This window comes from Passer domesticus, chromosome 3 (assembly GCF_036417665.1).
Source record: "Passer domesticus isolate bPasDom1 chromosome 3, bPasDom1.hap1, whole genome shotgun sequence".
NCBI lineage: Eukaryota > Metazoa > Chordata > Aves > Passeriformes > Passeridae > Passer > Passer domesticus.
The window spans coordinates 28,452,487-28,466,232 of NC_087476.1; the positions used below are offsets into that span (position 1 = coordinate 28,452,487).

At 35.5% G+C, this 13,746-nt stretch overlaps 1 long non-coding RNA gene across 2 annotated transcripts in view; it reads left to right on the plus strand.

The window, feature by feature from the left end:
• The window catches only part of LOC135296227 (uncharacterized), an 87,044-nt gene that overhangs the window by 36,251 nt on the left and 37,047 nt on the right, over positions 1-13,746 (plus strand). Inside the window, exons 1-2 of one of the 2 annotated variants that reach the window (XR_010358295.1) lie at positions 42-135; positions 2,132-2,258. This is a non-coding gene — a long non-coding RNA (uncharacterized LOC135296227). Of the gene's footprint in view, positions 1-41; positions 136-2,131; positions 2,259-13,746 lie in introns of those variants that run through there. The other variant, XR_010358294.1, reaches the window with a different exon arrangement.

Sequence of the window (13,746 nt, forward strand, 5' to 3'; positions counted from 1 at the left end):
AAAAGGAGGGGTTGCCAGGGGAGGAGGGGGGGGCACCCTAGGACCGAACCGTTATAACTTTAGGGGGAAACAGAACAAACCAAATGAACCCTGCACCACAACACAACACTTTTAAAGAACCTTTAAAAATTAATAGTAAGTGTTTGAAAAACTTGTGCTGTCCCTAAGCAAGTCAGTGAGTGCAAGGCATTACACATACATTTCAGGGAGTGGAGGAAAAAAAATTAAGATTGAGAGAATGAAAAGTGGTTGAACATTTTTGTTTATGAACAACAGATTTAGAAATATTGTAATTACATTAATTAAAAAAAATTCCTTCAGTTAAAAATCTACACACAACATTTCAATATTACTTCTTGTATTGTGAAGTTCAGTTGCATTTGGGCTTGGTCTATATTTCTATATATACTTCAACTAAATTGTTCTCCTGAATTTTTCAAAATGACAAAATCTTTTCTGAGATAAGAAAACAGTTTCTCTCAGGGCATAACTTTTTTCATTAGTAGAAAGTACTAAAGCTTTTATTAATGAAACAGGGAAAATTTAACACAAACCACGGGCTGGAAACTGAAGCCAGACAAATGCAAATACATGAGAAAACATATGGTCTTCTTAACAGTGATAATAATTAACTGCAGAAACAGAAGATTTTTCCATCACTGAGTATTTAAAAAAATATATATAATTGAGGGCCCAATTCAAGCTGCCTCCATTAGTTTTTAATTTGGTGAAGGTGTCTGCCTCATGCATCATTCCAGAACACTCTCTATAAAGACTGTTCTCTCTATAAAGAACATAGGAGCAGACATATTACAGCTCTAGATGTGATTTCATGGAGTTGACACAAGCTTTCATGTGTTACTCTCATGAACCAATGTGATATTTAACATGAATAAGTAGCATGTTGTAGGACTTAGCAGAAGCAGTACTGATATGAAAGGTTCATTTCCCAATACTGAGAGGAGCCACTTGGAAGAAATCAACAGAAAACACAGATAGGCTTGTCAGCATCTTGCCAAACTGCATGATGTACAATTCAGTTCAGGTTCAGAGAATGAAAACCTGCACTGAACATGGCCACTTAAATGATCATTAGTCAGTCGTGGAGAGTACTGCTGGGTGTATGAGCTCAGTATTCTAACAAGAAGAGTCGTACCCCAGAATGTGGGAAACTTCTGCTGAGCAAGTGCTCTGCTTGCTGGTTTTATTACTGCCTTTTTTTTTTTTTTTTTTTTTTTTTTTTGATAAATAGAAATATCTCATGTGTTATGCATAAATATCTCTGGTAGACAGAGACTAGAACTGCAGATAGTTCTCTGAGTGTTTTCAATGTGAAAATGTTAGTGCTTCCTCCTAGCCTCCTGTCTAAACACATTTCCCTCCTGCCTGGAGTAATTCGTAGACCACATACTGAACAACTCTTAAGTTTTACTCTGTTTTAATATGACTTTCTCTTGAGACTTCTGTATTGCTTTAGAATTTATTCCCTAACCATATCACACCTTGATGTAGCTGAGGCCAATTCAGCCTTCTTCATTCCTTAAACTACTTGACCCTGAGCATTGCACTCAAGATCACTGTCAGCTAAGTATAACAAGATAGTATAGAAAGCCCCAGTAAAAAGGAGATGGTGAAATATTGCTTTTCTTTTTTAGATAGATAATTGCTGTTTAAAAACCACAACAAATCTGTGTTGAAAACCAAGGGTGTTTAGATTACTAATGAAAAGCCCATTTAGCACCGAAAAGCTCAAAATTATTCAAAATCTATACAGTAAAAACTAATCTGTACAGACAGGATGGCTTGGAGGCCCAACAGAAAGGATGGCTCAGAGGCCCAAACCTGAACTGCATCATGCATTTCATTAAGTTTTTCCAAGATAAATTTGTCTTTGTTCTTCCTAATAAACATGAGATTACTGTAGGATGGTTGCACCCAAAGGCTTCAGTGGGGATAGTGCTGCATGCTGTACAAACACAGATAAATAGTTCACCCAACATAGCTTATGATCTGAAAGGCACAAAGAGTTTGAGGGGTAGCAATGGAGACACAGCTTCTGAGAAAATGAAAACAATGGTGATTAACAGAGCCTTGGTAACTGAATGGTTTCTTCATTTTTCTCTTCTAATAGGAATAGAGGTCAAATACAGGAAATGGAAGGACTATGGAAGTTAATGAACAAATATAGAGAACAAACATGAAATGGGAGGAATGATCTCAGCTTGCTGCCTCTGGTTCTGTTTTACTTGCAGGAGCAGGTAGGTGTGATATTAGAGGGAGTTTTTAAAAAAAACTAAAAAATAATTTATCACTTTGATATTTAGATGAGATGGTTTTACTTTAAAATTGTGGAGAAAATATGGGTACAGGTTATCCTGAGCCTCTAAGCCTTAATGCAAATACTTCATTAAACATATAACTTAATAAAACAATAGCTGAAAATAGTGTCTAATCTAATCCTCATACTGTAGAATGAATGTGCCACATACAGCTGAATAATATACTTCTTTTCAAATATTCATGTATTCTAACCTAACCTATAATTAAAACAAAAAAATAACAATTAAAATAGATATATTTTTTAATAGGCTTAAAATGCAGAAACTATGAGCTTAAAAACACTGAGCAAGGGTAAAACCTTCTAGAGTTAATTTAGAAACCTGTGGATGCCAGAAGAGACTGCTATCTCTTCTGTGTTACCATCTGGGGGCTCTTATAACTCTCTTAAAGTCTCCCCTTTTCTTAAATTTCAGATTTAGATTGAAATTTGTAAAACAAGTGTATCAGAAGTAGAAGGGCATGATGCACTGTAACCCACTTGGCATTAAGGAGAGAAAGCTTGTTAGAGGTTGCCAGAAGAAAAAGCTTTAAGACCACTTGCTTTCAGCATTTAGGTGCCTCAGTCTATTCAAGTGACAGGAAAGATCTTGTCCTTGACAAAGGTCTATAATCACCTAAGTGGAATTCATAATTTTTCAAAAGCTATTTATACCCATCCTTTTAACGTGATATTGGGCACAGTATGCTGTTTTCTCAGCGGTCAGAGTGAGTCTTCAGGATGCACTGCACAAGGGTTCAGCCCTCTTGTGTCTGAAGGGATTCAAACCCAACACCCTTTTTTCTCCAATGAAAATACTGTAAATTGTCATAAAATTAGTTAGACTGGTGTGATGAAGGTGTAATCTCAGTACTTACTGCCAAATATTTTTTGCCATGCAGAAAATACAAGGAAAATGCTATTGTTTAGTGGGACTGAATTAGCACCTTTTCAGATGTCAATATGTCAGGTGTCATTTCAAAAGGTATACAAAAAATGGATGATGTAGATTTTGAAAAATTGCCTGTATCTGTGCCTTAATGCAAATTATGAGCACATGATTTATTATAATAAATATCAATAATAGAATAATAGCTGTCTTGCCTAAGGTTCTGAATTTATTTTTAATAAAAGATATGCTGTATACTAAAGTATGTCTGTATCTGAAGCATAAGCAGTTACTCAATCACTCTTGCACAGTTGGAGTACACTGAGAACCTATGAAATTTACTAAAGAAACCCCTTCAAAAATATTATATTTGAGCCTGAGGTAGTAACATGTATTTGCATATTTTTTTCAGCTTCAATGCATGAATAATGGTAGTAGAGGAATAAATTAAGAGGTACAACCTACACAAAAATCATATTTAAAAGCAATAGATATACAGAACAAATAAATAGAAGAAGAATTCTACTTTCTTTTTTTAAAGTTTCCTGTGAAAATACATAGCATTTTCTTACACTTTTGAAACATTTGTTATCGTAAGTTGGTATCTAAGCTATTTCCTTCTAATCTTCCTCTCTCCATAGGTACCACAGGCAGCTAACCTATAGGTAGGTCAACAATTAAAAATTATGGTACAGATACAGGGAACAAGGGTTAGAGACAATAAAAAAGTTAAGGTACTTGAACATATATCATGTTAAGTGCTGGAAACTCTGAAAGTTAGACATCCAGACTAGAAAGTGAAATCCATAAACCTGAATTAAGAGCCTAAGGGTTGTGTTCATTGATGCTTTCCTCTAGCGGTAAAACCTGTAAGAACTTTCTGCTCCCTCCTCTCTCCCAGTTATTTATTTTTAGCCTACACTGCACTATGCAGTTTTCTCAGTCTGTTCTGATGCAGCTGTGTGCAGAGAGCATTCTAAATGGGTTCACTGGATTAAAAAAAAAAAAAAAAGAGCTTTACAACAACAGCAACAGTAAAAAGGATTTTTTTTTTTTTTTAAAACCTCATTCAGGTCACTTTAGTGATCCCATTTATAATACAGCCCCACAAACCCTACCTCCTCTGACATGACAGTGAACTATGTTGTGAGGATGCATAGTATTTTTACTTTCTGACCTGCTAGACAAAATATGTTCCTGAACCCACACCTGAGAATATGATTTAAAAGAGGCAGATCTATGAAGGTGTAGTCTGGTAGTCATCTGTGTTATGGCATTTCATAATAATTTCATACTACATCTATTGCTGGATCACAAAGCACTGCAGATCATCTTGGAGCACAGGAATTTATTTCTGTTCAAGTAATCAGAGCAGATGATGGGAATTTTATGCTGACTTCATACTTTTAACCAAGGTTTATGCTTGCTGGAAGTTGGTAGATGACACCTGAAGCAGCATAAAAATAGAGTGGTACAGACAGGTGATATTTTATCCAGCCTAAGACCAGCAAAGAAAAAAGTTCTTCCTTCAAAGGCTTGTAAACTGGCTTGACAAAATGGTTATGTGGCCAAAGTATTTTGATCCAGTGTGAATTGGCACTCTAAATCCACATTTATTATCTCACCAAAACATAGCATGTAATGGCTTGAGTCAGCAGTTAGCCCCGACAGTCCAAAGTGTTAAATAGGGGTCTGGTGACCTTTTTACACATAGCAAGCTAAGTCTGCCCTTTGACTGTGAAGAACTTTCTTGCTATTTTCTTTATAAAAATATACATTAATTATATGCTGTGTCTCTTTGCATATTAGCCCAGCTATTACATGATTTGATTAGCAACTTGGACCTAAGTGCTCCAATCTGTGCTGACACTAAAGTACTAAAACACTTTAGGTGCATATTTACCTGTATCCTTAACCAAGATGCTGCTGAAGATTCCGAGTGGATTTGTTTCAGAGTGGGACAAATGGGTTACCAGAAATGCTTCATTCAACCAGAGAGGAAAGCAGATGAGCATCCCATAGTCTAAAGATTAAAAAACTTTTAGGGTGCACTTGGGAGTCCTCGTCTTTGCTCCTAACAGACTTTGTGACTTTTAATCCAGTGATTTTTAGGAGCATTCAAAGAAGTTGTTTGAATTCCCATCTTTCCTTTTCTGCAGTGTCCGAACTGTCTGTGCTGGTATTCTCCCTGCGGGAACTCATACTGTGCCAGTCACTCCAAAAAAAAAAAGAAAACAAACCTAAACTCCTCCCCACCAAAAGCAAACAAACTAACAAAAAAAGACACAAAAATAAATTAAACAAACAAAAAGTTATAATCTAACACAATTTTTAAAAATTATTATTATTATTATTATTATTATTATTATTATTATTATTATTATTATTATTGACATGACCGGTGATTTACCAGAGGGTAAATAGAAACAAAAAATTATCTTCTTTTAATACAAAGAAAATTCCTTTCCCAAATTGTATTCATTGTTCCTGTAGACATGGTAGAGGTGGTTAAAACCCAACATACTTCTTTTTACTGTGTTATCTCTTTTACAAAACTACAGACTAGCAGAGATAATTAGCTAGAGCCAGAGGTAATTTCTTCCAGACCTCATTGATGTCATTCGTGTCTTGGACAGGGATGATCAACAGCAATACACAGTGTTTATTTCTCACAAAATTGATGCAAAGGTAACCCTTTTATTCAAAAGGTGATTTATGACTGTCTGGAGTCACAATATCCTGGTCCACTGAGGCATTTGTAATATGATATGAAAGTCCTTTATTGACAGTATTATAAAAGATTTTGTTCTACCTAAAGTACTTATGTAGTCTCCACAACAGTACATGGGTCTCCCTCAACCTCAGAAAATGTTTATTACCCAGTTTCTAGGGAAAGAAAATATGATTAGCCCAGTTTATAGTTGGGGAATGCATATTCATCTCTCTTCATAGGACACTGAAGTCCACAGCCTTGAGTCAAGTACCTAAGCTTTCTATTGTGATAATTAAGTACTCAAGAATAAAACTAAACTCTAATCTTGCACCTTGGACAGTAAACAGGAAGTTATGCCAGAGTAGAATGGGTCCCACAGGTAATAAATATTTGTCTTTATCATGAATATGAACCCCGATGACATTATATTCCTAATAAATTAATTTATGAGCAAAGAAAATGGAAGAAAATAGAAAGGAAACTAGTTTGTTTATCTGTATAATAAGCAGGGTGCTAATCAGCAATGTATGTGAGAATGCATGTGGAACATTATGGTAACTGCCCATGTTACCAAGTTGCTATCTTATGTTTGTTCTGAATTCACTTGCTAAATTACTTCATCCCTTTAACTAAACAAGAGTATATGGAAATGGTGGTGAGTTGAATGACTCATGATCAATTTAGGGCTATATTGCTCTTAAACAATAGACCCTCTTTTCTAGGGCACAGAATGTAAAATATTTCTGGGCAAAAGTAGATTCTTGTATTTGAGGTAGTCCCCTTATACTCTATTTGTAGCGAGTGAGAAAAAAAATTGGTACTTTGAAGCAATTTTCATTTTATAATTACCCCACACATGTAAAGTACCTCAGGTGGTCTAGCTGTTTACTGAGTCAAAGGTGAAGATGTAGATGTCATAACTGCAGACATTTAAACTTAGCTGATGTGAATCACACACTAAATTAATTGAAAAAGAACCATATCTTTTATTATTTCTAATATAATTGACACTATGTTCAACTAACAGGCTCTGAAAAGATTTGCTGTTCACTTAGGCTATGAGGCAGAAAAATTAGTAAGAAAACACAGGAGCACTAGAGAGAAGATGGTATTGGATAAATGTAATACCTCGAATTACTTTTCACAGGTGAAAAAATGAGGGCACTACTAAATACTGAATCAGCAAAAAATATTTACTTTGGGACATTTTCCTTCGTTTCTAATCATGATGTTGATGCAATTAATGAATCAGTCAGCACTGCTGATGTTGATAAATCACTTCCTTGGCCAAAATTCATCCTTATAAGTGCCTATGGGTTGCTGACTGGGCAAGATCCCACTGTAGAATAAGACTTGACAACTTTTTTAGAAAGGTTCCAAGAAAGTTTGGGTGCCTGAGGAATATGGACATATATAATTTTTTCATCTCTCACAAAAATGTTTTCACAAAACTGGGAAAAAATCCCCAAACAGGAATTTGATTACATAATCAGAGATTTACATTACCCCTCTGAAAAAAATCTAAGAGTTGAAGATTCATCAGGGAGTTAATCTAGATAGTTTCCAGAGACTGAGCATTTCCCACCACTTGGATTTCATAGAGTAGATCTACATTCTACAAGGCTCTTTTAACATTTCTTTCAAATGAAAACCAAGCAGGATTTACTACAGAAGTAGAGTGGTAGGTGGAGTTGACATTTTCCCCACATAGCAGCTGAAAAGTCAGACCATGAAAATACATGAACTTAATACCTATCTTTATCTTATTGGATTCAATCCCAATAACTCTTTGACTTGTGTACTTTTTGGAACTTCCTTTGGAATATGTCTAAATCAATTGCAAGGAGGGGCTTAATTTTTGATGCTGATTTTAGGAGTGGCCTATCAATTTTATCTTACAAAGGCACTGGTAAAATACCAAACATGTGTAATGAACTGGAACCCATCAGTTTTCAGATGAACATATTGAACATCCATTAGACTGATGGCCAGGCTTTTATACAACACCTTTTCCTTCAATATACTCTTTTTTATCACACGCATTGAGATTTTTTCTTTTTTAATGTTGAATTTATAATACTACCACCTTAGAATAAGACACTTGGAGATGTGGAGCATGAAGATTTGAACTCCTATCCACAGATATAAAATTATCTTGTGTTTCTTATCTGATCACAGGGCTAGAGTAAAAAGGAAATCTCTATCTTTTCTTTGAAAAGACAGGTTTAATCTTCAATCACAAGGAAAAATATGTGCTTATCCTTAAAGAAAGAAAGAGAAATGTTTAGTTTAAAAGATTCTGGCAGAACTTACTTTTGACAGTCAAGTTGCTCTCTAGTGTCAAGACCAAGATATTTATATATGTAGAAACTGTTTCTGGAACCTAAGCAACTTCAATGTGAAACTGTGACAACATATGCATCTACCCTGTTTCTAGACATCTACATAAATAGTCTTAACAGAGTTTGAAATGCTTTGGCATCTTAAAATCAGTAAACTGAAACATGTGAGCAACTGTATGTGGTTGTCTGTTGTTTCACTGCATGTCTGAGTTGTTATTGCTGCTCTATTCCCCCTAGCTTCCACCCTTCTCCTGGGCCAGTTTGCTTGGGCATCTTTAGGCAGCTATAAACACACTCTTCAAGTAGGATATATACACTCTGTAATTATAAAACAGTTGGAGCTGTTGGTTAATACACAAATAGAAATAGGATCTAATAAGCTGTGATGCCTCACTCTAGCATGGTGCTCTGTAAGCTTCACCTGCTGGACAGGCATCAGCGAGTGGGGAAGTGGCCACAGCTCCTAGGGTTATGGAGCTGCCATGTTTCTCCTGTTGGTGACTTCAGTGATTTGATCTCAACCCAGTAATTCCTGACTGCCAGACTCAATGAGCCACTCCAGACTCTTGTAGTTAATGGTAAAAAGCACCAGGGCTAGGGATTTGCAGGCAAAATCCAAAACTGTGCATAAATCTTAAACAAAATACATTTTAACATGTATAAGCACAGCACTGCTCATCATATGAGTTAGTATGTCCAGGACTTGGAAGTAGCTCCTTGATAAGACATGGACTGAACAGCAATAAAAACTGGGTAGTCAGACTAATTTCAGTGTCAGATGTCGAGGCCAAAAGGAACATAGAAAGGAGAAATACCATGTTTGTGATGAGGTACCACTATGACTCTGTTTGCAAATGTGTGATTAATGTAACTTCTTGTTCCACTGGGAATTTTACTTATGAGCTTTTCTTGGAGGGAAATACTAGTGTAGCAGTGTCATTGCTCAGACAGGTGAGAGATCATCACCCTGTGTGTCCAGTACAGTTATTGAAGCCGTACGTCATATGTCAGGATACAACAATGAATCTCTTACAGCCTTGCAAGGGATTTCTTAACGGTCTGGAACAGCTCCCAGATTAAATGCTCTCAAACTGTATTTGCTAACAGAGTGTGAAGTCCTAGAAGGTCCAATAAAATAGTCCTCACAGTCATTCTCTCCTCTTTACACAAGACTTTTTCCCTTCCAGTGTTCACAGTTCACTTCAAACATGATAGTGGATAGACTGAGGTTGGATGTGCTCCTCATCTCCTCCTGCAAGGAAGGTATAGCTGCAGTCTACAAAACTTACTTTTACCCATCTAATTTGTGTGGTGCTCCATTAATTTCTCCACAGCACATACACTTCAGTAAGTCACTTAGACCCACTGTGTTTCTATCCTCGAAGCTGTTGCATTTATTGGGAAATAATTCATTTCATTCCAGACAGCCACACCAAATGGAAGTAAACTGCATGACATGCTTGCCGCTGTGTCTTTTATCTCAGTGTATTGATTTGAAAGCTTGTACTGATTTCTCCCAAATTAACCTTTTATTTTTGGAGTTATATAAATAAATAATGTGAGGGAAAGCAAGTGAAACTGAAGAGAGAAAAATCAACAGCACAGCTATGAGAGCCTGAGCAAACCACTCTGAGTTTTCTTCAAGGAAAAACACTTCTCTCATCCCATTTGGCTGTTAGATGTGTCAGTTTTACTGATTCCAATAATATTAACCTGATCAAAATTTAACAAAGACAAATAGAGAAAGCATATACATAATACATAAGCTAAAAATACGTGTGCTACTCTCTGCTGGAAATCTCTTCTTTTTGTATGATTCTCTGATATTCCTTAAGATGCTCATTTCAAATGTGAAACAGATAAAGAATTTATTATCAAAACTCTAAACCTTGCCTCATGTCTCTTCTGATTTACCTTTAAAGAACTGATTAGCAAATTTTATGTTGAAATAGTCACTAAACTGTAAAAAATATTCTCAGTATTTTGTCCAGGTGATGGTGCAAATTCTGGCTAGGAAAGAAATGAAGATTACTGTCATGAATGTTCTGTGTCATGCCTACTAGACAAAAAAAGTAAAGTCAAATACTCTGGCAAAAGTAGTCTAACCTCTTATATTTAACTCAGTGGTGGATCCAAAGTTTCTGCCATTTCTTATAGAACTCCAAGATCCCTTATCTTGCCTTTTCCCATAAAAGAGCCACAGTGTCAGCTGTCAGCATCCTTTTTCTCTTTCTTTGAAGTGAGTTTTGTTACTGCAGGGCAGTGTGGTGCCTGACCTGAGATGGCCTGTATTGCCCTGTGAAAACATGGCTTAGTAGAGAACCGGGTAGGCAGTTTAATAGCTGCCAGTGTATCAGCAGAAGACACTGGACTGTTTGAAAGGCATGCTCCCTCCCACACCATCCAACCTTGTTTTTCTTCACAAAGGCATGGAGAAAAGCTGCAACCTGTGAGGGCAGAGAGAAGAACATTTGAAAGCTTGAAGTGCTTAGTGACAATTTTAAGAGGGAGCAAGAGTTCAAGAAGAAAGTGGAGGAAAAGTAAAAAAAAAAAAAAAAGTCTTTACTTAACTGGCCAAGAATCTTTCACTTTTTATTATTTGTGTTTTCCAAATTGCCTCCTTTTTTACTGTTTGTTTGTGCCATCTCTCTTTTTTGTCTTGTTCTGGTAATTATTCCTCTGTAGAATCATCAGCACTCTGCAGAATAGGGTTGGATGCATATTACTTTGCCCTTTGGCTAATGTTCTAAAAACTCTTCTGCTTCTGGCTTCACTTCAGGTCTTATAATCCCCATTTCCATTCTCATTTCTGGGGTCATTTCCAGACTTGCAACCACATTTTGGTTTACATGGCTATACTAATTAGCCTAAGAGGGATCATGACTCCTGGAGTTTGAGAACCCCTGTTCTAGGAAATACTGCAAATTAAAGAATAAATAACAATGAGGTGGGAAAAAAAAGGAATTATAAAAAATATAATTGAGAAAAACAAGGTCATATCAGAACAAGGAGAAGAAAATTACCAAGGAACAGAAAAGGAAGATGAACACAGAAGAAAAATGAGACAGAAATTATATGGAGGAAGCTATGTCATCTTTTTAAGACAGTGCTTTGAAAATGTGTCCTACATTGTAAAATACTTTCTTATTAGCTTCCAAAACAAAGAATTACATATCCCCATCCATTAATATAAAACTTCTTTCATACTATTTACATAAAACTAAACCATTGATTGTTGCTCTGGAAATTGCTTTGTTCCATTAGTAGAATGTCTGTAATCCATCTTATCACATCACTTTTAAGAAAAAAATATTTTCAGTTGTGTTCATCTTTTATTAACTGAAACATATTTTATGAACATCATTTCAGTATGTTGCTGAATTGGATCAGTGTCAAAAATCCCCTCCTAATGTGAGCCCCTACTGAATGCCTCCAAATCCTCAATGACCCAAAATACTGTTAAATAACAACTATAACAGAAAAACAAAGTTTTTCTGTTAGTATGCAGAGTAAAAATATTATATTAATACAAAAATATCTGAGATTCTTCAGAAAAAAATAGGTCCATACATTAATTATTTCCACTGTTATAAGGTTTAATTGTATTCTTAGCAACACACATACTAATTAGAACTGGCATATAGTGGCTGTATAGAGGAAGGTAAAGTAATAATAAATAATAATAATATAAAAACATTGCTTACTATGGTGACACAGTTAAGAATAACTGAAAGAGAGCTTTGAAATATTGCCTATGCAACCACTTCCTGAAAGGGATTTTTTTTTTCAATTTTCTAAGATATCCAGAAATAAATAATCTTGCAGAATCCTAATCTTCACCCTGTAAAAAATTGTGCTGATATGTCTCCTGCACATGTATTTCACACTGTGCAGTGTTTTAGCTCCAAGTAATGATGTTCAGTATCTTATTAACTTTCTCTCAGAACCTGAATGTACAAGAACCGTGAAAAAACCAAAAAAGGATCCCATCAACCATGTTTAGCATAATTTGTAAATGAACTGCAGGGACTGCTCTCCTGGCAGTACTAAATAGTTCCCCAAAAGTGCATGTGTGTGAGATTTTAAACCTTTGCTTTTTGCAAAGGAACAGCTAGCTGAGGCATTATAAGGAAATGCTAACTGAAGGAAACCTTGCTACATCTTCCAAAGTTAGTCTGTGTGATCTCACTTAAGTAGCCGTATGCTTATTTAAGCAAGGCACAAGCAAAACAGCGAGGGAGCAGAAGCTGATACTATGAATAAATCCATCATTCCTACAAACAGCTACAAGCAAGTGATTTTCCATCCTCTGCTAATTTTATCAACTGCTACCAGCCAGCTCATGAGTCTGGTCCTTTCCTGTATTTAACAGTTTTGGAAGGAAAGTCTGCCTGCCCCTGTTGTGCACTGACCTGCTGAGTCGGATCTTAAATTTTAAGACTATTAGAATGGAAGCAAAAGACTGAGATAGTACACAAAGACAATGAATTTTATTTATCTTGAGAAAAACTGGTTCTATTACACATGCTGCTGCAGTTAGCATAGCAATTGAAATTGTGGTAAAAGTTCTGTCAAGTCTGCAAATAAGACTTCTCGGATTAAGAGATGAAAAATGTCTTGGCCAAGCCAAAGATAAGAATTAACAATTCTAATCAAAGTATTGCAATAAACATTATTTACGACATTATTGCAGGTCCCTCCACCTTCAAACATTCAGACACTAAGTAATTAATTCTCCTGTTACTCCTTTGAACTAGATTAATATCTCTATGCTTTATATAGAGAAAGTGGTGGACATAGAATTAGAGTTTGCTTAGCCAGACACAAGAGACTGAGTTTTTTAGTTCAAAAACTTACTGTCCCCCTAATCTCAGAAGAGAAGATTTTTGTCAACCACATTTATCTTCTACTACAAGTCATATGATTTAACTCTAACTCTCACAAATCTAAGACACTGAAAATGGCAGTATTCCCAATGCCAATGAGCACAGCTTAACTGCAGGGTAATCACTTGAGGTAAAGTAACCTCCAGAAATAGTTCTAACCATTTAATTGATTTTGTATATACTATATCACATTTTAATGCTAAAAATAATAATTAATTTCTGCTGTCTTTCCCTTTCATCTTTAGATCATTTAAGCCACAAATGTAGTGATGTGTTTTTATAAATAATATGAGTATAAATGTAAATATATATAAATAAAACCGTAATCATAAAATACATACTATAAATGTGCACACATAATCTGAATATAAAAAAAAAAAAACAAATCAGAGCTAAAAGCTGTTTATTTTCATGCCTATCATACACAAGGAAATTTTCCAGAAAAGCTTGGAAATGATGAGTTATGCAAGGGTATGGAGGATGCAATATAAAATCAAAAATTACACTTAATTTCTATTGCACATTGTGTATCTTCATACTTCAAAAGGCTCCTGTGTTTTGAAGCCAAGCATATACAAAGCCAACTATTTAATTCAGGG